This window comes from Diadema setosum, chromosome 22, assembly GCF_964275005.1.
Source record: "Diadema setosum chromosome 22, eeDiaSeto1, whole genome shotgun sequence".
Taxonomy (NCBI): domain Eukaryota; kingdom Metazoa; phylum Echinodermata; class Echinoidea; order Diadematoida; family Diadematidae; genus Diadema; species Diadema setosum.
This window is the reverse complement of record NC_092706.1, coordinates 13,006,645-13,014,914: the sequence shown is the minus strand read 5'-3', so window position 1 is coordinate 13,014,914 and position 8,270 is coordinate 13,006,645.

Here is an 8,270-nt window from a genome sequence, read left to right as displayed (position 1 = left end):
CTAATTAAAGCAGCAATTGCATCTTCATCAAACACTATGATATCGAAGAATAATGACAGGGCAATTATCTTATCAGATTCGGGGCAATTTTCTCAAGTGGTTGAGTCAAGCTGAAAGCAAGCACTATTCAGTGATTGCATCTAGTTGTCTCGCGAGTGTCATTTTACCTAAGTTACTCCATGAGCACCCTCTCAACACTGGTGGTAAGAAGCTGGCTTAACCTGTTGAAGATGAGCTGATATTGCTGCAATAGGCATTTCCCATAGACCCCAGCCGGAGTATACTCAGGACTCTTCTTCAACGGGTTAAGAGTGTCTGGCTCCCTGATGAAAGCTGGTGGTGAGTGATAGGGGTAGGGCCCTCTGTGAAAAGGTTGTTTGCACTAAAGATGCTGTACCCTGGGGAAATTAGATGACATTATTATAGCCATGATGTGACTGATGTCACAGAAAAAGATGTAATTGCAGTCAGAACAGTGTGCCATTATATTTTGAAGTGATTTTTTTATACCCCCGCCAAACGAAGTTTGAAGGGGGTATATAGGAATCAGCGGACGGTCGGGCGGTCGGGCGGTCGGTCGGGCGGTCGGGCGGTCGGGCGTTCGGTCCGTTGCAAATCTTGCGTCGCGAACTACTTCCTCAGTTTTCAACCGATTCCCATAAAACTTGGCACAGATGTGTGCCTTGGGTTGTAGATGTGCAAGACGTATTTTTTGACAGTACCCAAAAGTACGTTGCCATGGTAATGGCATATTATGGGCAAAAATGGGTACAAATCTTGCGTCGCGAACTCCTCCCACAGTTTTTGATCAATTTTTATGAAATTAGGTACAGATGTTCATCTGAATATGTTAATGTGCAAGACACATATTTCCGCAGTGGCAAAAAGTGCGTTGCCATGGTAACGGCATGTTATTGGTAAAATATAGGGCAAAATGCTTCATGGCAAAACTGCTTCATCAGTGTTCTTCCAATTCTCATGGAATTCATATTGAATGTTTGTCTTAGAATATAGGTCAGCATGACACATTTCTTGACAGTGACAAAAAGTATGTTGCCATGGTAACAGCTCACATATTATGAGCCAAAATGATGGAAAATTTTATGTTGCAAACTACTTCCTCAGTTTTTGCCCAATTTCCATGAAACTTGGTACAGATGTGTGCCTTTGGTTGTAGATGTGCAAGACGCATTTTTCGACAGTACCCGAAAGTACGTTGCCGTGGTAACGGCATATTAATGGCAGAAGATCAAGGAAAGATCTTGCGGATTTAACTACTTCCTCAGTTTTTTGACCAAAGCTTATGAAATGTTGTTTGGCGGGGGTATAACCAGTCGCTGTAGCGACATTTCTAGTTTTTTATATGAAACTTTTTGCTAGATTGGACCCATTGAAGAAGAAATCCACCCCAAATGTAAATAAACTTCAAAAGGAAGAGAAGAGTATTCCCTACAGAATGATACATGATTGACAAAAATTGGATTAATTTTGAAATTTCACAGTTTTTGACCAGTCCCTATAAATATTCAAATCATCAAGTTGTTGATGTCAAGCTGTCACAATTTCAGCATCACGATCCAAATCCTGTGAAATCTTGTGATTATTTTGGAATCATTGCAATAATTTGAGAAAAAGTGTGATAATTCACACTATGGCTTGTGTGTGAACGCTGGAGCAAAAAAAAAACGGAAGATTTTTATTTGTCCCATCATTCAAAACATTCATGATTGAACAGCACTTGAAGGGATGGGGTCACCATTTCAGAAGATTTTGGGCATGTGCTGTTTGATCGACAAATAATCGCGATCAGCAATTAGGATATTTCTGTCCGTCTGAACTGGTGCAAAAAAAAAAAAAAAAAAATCTCAAGATTTTGATCATGATCGTCATCCCACTATTTAGACTTTGTGAATGCGACTACTGTCCTGCATTTTGGTGCTAGTACTTTAGGTTTGCGACAACCTAATTTTCAATGCCATAATTTTGATTGATTGTCAATTGCAATCAAAAGGGCCGTGGTGCTGATGGGCCATGGTGCGTGAATAGATGTGTCACAGCTCATTAATTCCATCTGCTGAGTACTGATCAATCATAATGATAGGGATGTAACTGTGTCAGGAATGAGTACTTATGAAAAAAAGGGAATACTCATCATTTTATTAGCAGTAATTCCCAAGTTAGGGATATACATTTACTCTAACTCAGATCATCTCCTTCAACCTTTCGCAAAGAGTACAAGTGCTCCCATCTTACACCAGATTTTGTCTGCAGAAGAAGTCACATGCTTCAAATTTTATTTCAAACAACAAGGAACAATTGTACATCTTCAGAAGTTAGAAACAGATCCATTGAGTGATTTGGTTTTTGTTTTTGCTTTTTTTTTAATAGATAATATTGCTTTTATCTTTTTATTATAAGAGATGTCATGCACTTAAATGCATTAAAGTGGAAGTTCAGGGCAGATGGGGAGAGTAATATTATGCTATGACTGTGATCATGAATTGAGCACTCTAAAACATGATGCAATATTTTAAGCTACAGTTGACCCTAGTTTATGTAGAAGAAGAAGAACTAGAGAAATTACTTCCCCCACCCCTCACGAAGAAGAAAAATGATAAATGAATATTAAAGCTTGGGATACTGACCAACCTGAATGCACACATGCTAGATCATGACAAGCCCCTCTGGATATCAGTCTTGGACTGCTGCCCTGTGTAGCTCACAGTTCACACACACACCCTACAATATGAGTTGATATCTTTGTTAGATTTCTCCTGAGTTTGTCCACATTGGCCCACCTCCAGTGGCCACTTACTGACCAGAAGGCTAATAAGATTGAACACAGTGGTCTGGTCACAGTTTTGGTGCATGCTATGATCAGTCATATGCTCAGCATGTAGACAAACATACCGCTATATTATTTTACTAATTTATATCAACTGCATTTCAGTGAAGTGTACACCTGTAAGTGTAAATATTAAATGCTTGTTTGGTTTTGCTTTGTTTTGGCATTTTCTCATTGGAATCTTTCATAACTTTTTTTTTCTTTTTTACTTGGTCATACTATTAAAGTGAACCTGTAGAGGCACTAGTTACAAGATAAGTTTGGAATCACATGTCACTTAAGAAGGAGGGGATTTAGCTCTACTTACAGTTTATTCCTGAGCTTTAATTGAGGAATATTAAAAAAAAAAGAAAACTTTATTTGGTGGATTATATTTTGGCATTATATCTCTGAACAAATTTGTTCATATCATTCATTAAGAATCCTAAATTACTTTTTGTTTTGTTTTTGTGCTACAAGCTAATGCTTCTAAATCGAGATATTGACCCCTACAAAACCTGTTTTCATTTTTTCCCCTTTCTGTCAGTGGTAGTGCCATAGAAGAGGAAAGTGTAGAGCAAGTTTTGCTCAGACCATGCTAAAATGTGACACAGTAGTTTAAGTACAAACTGCCTGCAGTCCGCATGTTTTCAATAATAGCAAAAAAAAAAGAAAAGAAAAAAGAAAAAAAAAGCAGTCCAGTGAAGTGACATAGAGTTCTACCATCCACGTAAAGAAGGGGGAAGGGGTAATGGGAGGGAATCTGTACTTTTTACCAGAACTGGCCGGTAGCAAGTATATCATCATGTTGCCATTTGTGGCAGAGATTGTTGTCCGAAAACATGGAGGAGGACTCGTTGCCATCGGCAGTCAATCAGGGTAATGCTCAAGAGTGCGCACTAATGAGAGGAGTGCTTGATAGCTGCGGTACATGGAAGTGCAAGCTGAAGTTGTGTGCTTTTCCTTGAACTTTCTGTCATTCTGCCACAATGTGACACCAGCAAGTTTAAGAAACATAATGACAAAGGTTGTTAAAATGACTGTCTTCAGAATGTATGAGCTAAAAATTGGTTAGAGTATATGGTAAATGGAGGCACGTGTATACAACATATGTGTACATTGGTTATCATTTTTGTTAGTTTTCTGTTCTGGTATAAGTACTATATTGAGACTGTGATGTTGTATAACTTCTTACTTTATCAGATTTATGTAGAAATTCTTTGTGAGTTGTACACAGATACAGTACTTAGCAGAATCATGCCATAGGACAGACCTTGTAAGGTTGTCAAAAGTCAAACATGTACATTCATAGATGGTATGGAGTTTGATTCATATTAAAAGGCTGATCACCATTGTTCATGTTAAAAGGCTAATTCACCAGTATGTGGCGTTTGAACATGGTTTATGGAAAAGATAATCTGAGATTTTGAGCCTTAAAAATGTTTTTTTTTTTTTCCTTTTAATTCCGAAGAAGTTATTTGTCACATAGGAAAAGGAATATCAATCATAGCTGGGCAGAAAATGCAGATGAAATTGTAAGAATAGTAAAAAGCTAAAAGAGGCACATTTACCCTGACTTACACACCCTATTTGCACATTTATTACTTCCAAATATCAAACATTAGGCCTATGATGTAGTCCACTGACATTTTTAACAGCAGCTGAAAGAAACTGTGTTTGGAATAGCAAAAAAAAAAAAGTTTATGTGGTGCAATCAATGGATCAAATTTGGAATACCTATTTATTTTGCTACATGTACAGCAGGTGGTGACATATTTCTTTTGTAGGTTTCTATAAAGAAATTTAGATGAAGTCTACATTTTTGTTTGTTTGGGATGATCTAAATTTGGCACAAGAGCTCTGAACAAGCACTAGGAATTTTATAACCACCTGTAAATTCCTTCTTTGTCAATTTTTGTAACAATAGAAATAGGTGGCAAGAAGTTGGCATGCTGCCAAGATTTAGAAGCTGACATTTGCAAGCATACTTGTTGCAGTTTATGGTAATCTTGGAACACAATTGCCAAAATTCAGAAAAGTAAATAAGTTTTAATCCAGTCCATAAACAACATGTACACTAACAGACATCCTACAAGTGTATAATGAAGACATGCTGGACACACACATGATTTAGGCATGCCTGTTGAGGGCTCGCTTTTAGTCCATGGACTAATTCAGACAACTATGTATTTGGCCAGGGCCCCGTTGCTAGAAACTTTGCGTTTAAACGCAACTTGCAACTGATTGTCACTGACCATTCTGATTGGCTCAGGGTCTGCCCTATCAAGAAGACATGCATGCAACAATGATTTTGATTGGCCAGTGACAATCAGTTGCAAGTTGCGTTTAAACGCAAAGTTTCTAGCAACGGGGCCCTGATCTAATTAAACTACCTTCATGAATTTTGGCCAGTGAAACTACCAGAAGTAGAGCATGCTCTGATAGGGAAATGCCGAGAAAGGAAAAGTCCATCACAAAGAAATCATGGGCAGTAAATACAGGTTGAGTAACATGGTCCATCAAGTACACTGCATCTGTTCTTGAGATTTAAAACCCAAAGTCAGCTGTCGGGTTGATATTGAGATGTCTTTCACACTTTTAAATCAGGACAACTGCAAAGAAAACACCATACATTCTGCAGAGGTGTGAAGATATTGTTATGCTTGCACCATGGTATAGAAGATTTCTTGTTGGTTTTTAATATCCAAATGGGGTTTAGAAGTGTTTGAGAGAAACATATTGCTGAACATGTGACGCATTTCAGATTGGTACTGCTGAACAGGGAAAGAGTGTATTTTTCACATGGATTTGAACTGACACGAAGAGGAAAGAATTCCTTGGTCTGTTACCTTAACCCCTTCCATACTAAGAGTCTGAAATACCCATAGATTCTACACAGACCCCTCTAGCTTCCCCGTAATTAATGGGTTGAGGCTGCTCTGCTATTTTGTGGTCCCTTAAGATCTGTACAGCCTTTCAATCACTCAGTTATGGAAGCTTTCAACATCTTGAGATTGACAACCTGTAACCTGTAAGCCATGATATTTATCAGTTTAATTCATCAGTCAATAAAATTGGTACACTGCACTATGTCATAGAGGTACCGTACAATCCTGTTTCACTTATCATAAAACTAAAACTTGCTGGGTTACATTTGGCAGTTGTAGAAACCTCTGTGCAGCTTATAGTTATGTTGCTTTAAAGTGGAAGAACTAATTTGAAATCTTGATAGAAAGAAAGAAATCAGGTGACTAGGCCTTCATTCACATACAGAGAACCTAGATTAATGTCATCTAATGTAGCATTTTCTCTTTAAGAATTAAAAAATAATGGTTAAAATGGATTTAATATCCATTCTTCTTTGATTTGACGGATTTTAGAACTTCCCAAGCTGTATACACCAGTGAAAGACAAACACCCAAGAACATCCTTTTAGAACATTGTAGATACGCAGATCTCTTTCCAGCAGGTCTTCAGTAGGGGGAGGGAGAGGCGGAGGGATGGGAGGGGGCATGGCGGTCATGCCCCATTAGGAAATATTGACCCCCCTCTTGTGACTCCTAACTGCTCAGGTGTTTCAAACAATATGCCCAAATCCAGGCACATATCTTGGGCTTAAGCCCCTCTTTTGTTCAAGACAGTTTGGGTGGAAACCCAGGATTACATCCTTGAAAAAAGGGTTGATGCTCCTGTGGAGTTGAAGAATTAGCACATTTATCGTCAATACCTGTTTTTCAATGAAATGGAGAAGGGGTTCTAAAGGGAGAACGTGTCTAGTCAATATGATTGACGTGTGGTCATTGCACTGTTTATCTTCCTTCTATGAGATGTATTACGGCTGACTATCTCTTGGAATATTCCTGCCTATTTTTGGCAAAATTCCATGCCTCGGATAAATGTTCCATATTTAGAACAAAACCCACTTCTTCCAGATGCTACGATGTGACAAGCTACTCCAAAAAACAAGTATTCTGTATATTTTATAGGGAGTCTACATTTTTGGGGAAGGGGACTTCCCTACAATTTTGCAGGTGGTCACATTCGCGCTTGTAATAAAAACAGTACTGAAAAGAGAAATGTCTGTGTCCATGGCACATTCATGTTGGGATCAGAGTTAATATTTTCATGTGTTTTTAAATTGGCATATAGCACTTGACTCATGAAATTTGTAAAAGTGAGAACATCACAAAATATTTGACACATACAGTATACATTGTGCATGTGCTTGTGTTTCTTATTTATTGAAATATTCCCATGCATACTCATGCTGACAATGTCTAAATGTGACTGTGAAATGAGTAAATTGCATTGGCGTGGATGTTCAATTGATGTATTTGAAGAGTTTCTGAGTCTTACCAACATTCTGACGGCCATATTCCTCCTTGACCTGCTGTTCCAGCGGTCAGCGTTCCGCATCTGGCCACGGGATGTTATCCCTAGTAATGTGAACAGATTAGGGAGACAATGTGGGCTTAATGATTTGGAGCTGTGAGGATAATTTGCCAGTGCGATTCAATCCATATATATTGTTGGATTGTGTGCACTCTTCCAGACGGAGGGATTTAGCGAGATTTACGGCTAATTCTCCAGGTCTGGCCACCGCTCATTTAATGTTCCATCATCCGCGTCGACGGTCCCATTAACAGTTCATTTTGCAAATGAGGCGCATCTACTCTTGTTCCCAGGCCTACACTCACATACTGTAACGAACATGCTGTGGGGTTCCATTCCATGACAATGTTTATATTTGTTTGTTTGTTGTTTGTCTAATTTCTGTTGGGCATGCCTCCCATTTTTTTTTTCAAGAAATCAATATCAGGGGGGTGTTTCATCAATGTTTGTCGGCGCTGACAACTTGTGACAACTTGAATCACCGTAGTAACAGTCAGTGACCAGAGCATCTCAGCCAATCAAAACCAATTTCAGCAAAATCCTTGGTTTTTGTCGGCGCTGACAAGTGTTGATGAAACACCCCCCCCCCCCTGATTGTCGGTCTCTGCATTTTTCACCAATGAGGACTCTCCTACATTTTCTTCATAACAAATTTTGAAGCTTATGTCTATACTTCTGCTGCTGCTAGTATCTGGAAAGTTTTGAGACCCAGATTTGCTCAGGGGTAATGGTAACAGCTGGAAACATGATAAGTACTAAGATTATGAAGTTGGGCCAAATTTTAATGTCCAGATTGCAACTTTTCTGTGGCAGACACTTGATAAGTCAATGGATTTTAGGAGGCTTTCCCCCCCCCCCTTTTTTTTTTAATGTTCCATTAAATTGGACAATCAAAAGTTTTAGATTTTGAAGTTTCAGTACCACCATCACTACACTGTATATGAGAAGACTACTTCAGTTTGTGATGGCACATGCGTTGCCTCTTTCAGAAGGCAGGGGAATGATGTTACTCTGAGCATACATTACAAGTCAGATGAATGCGTAGTTACAGAAA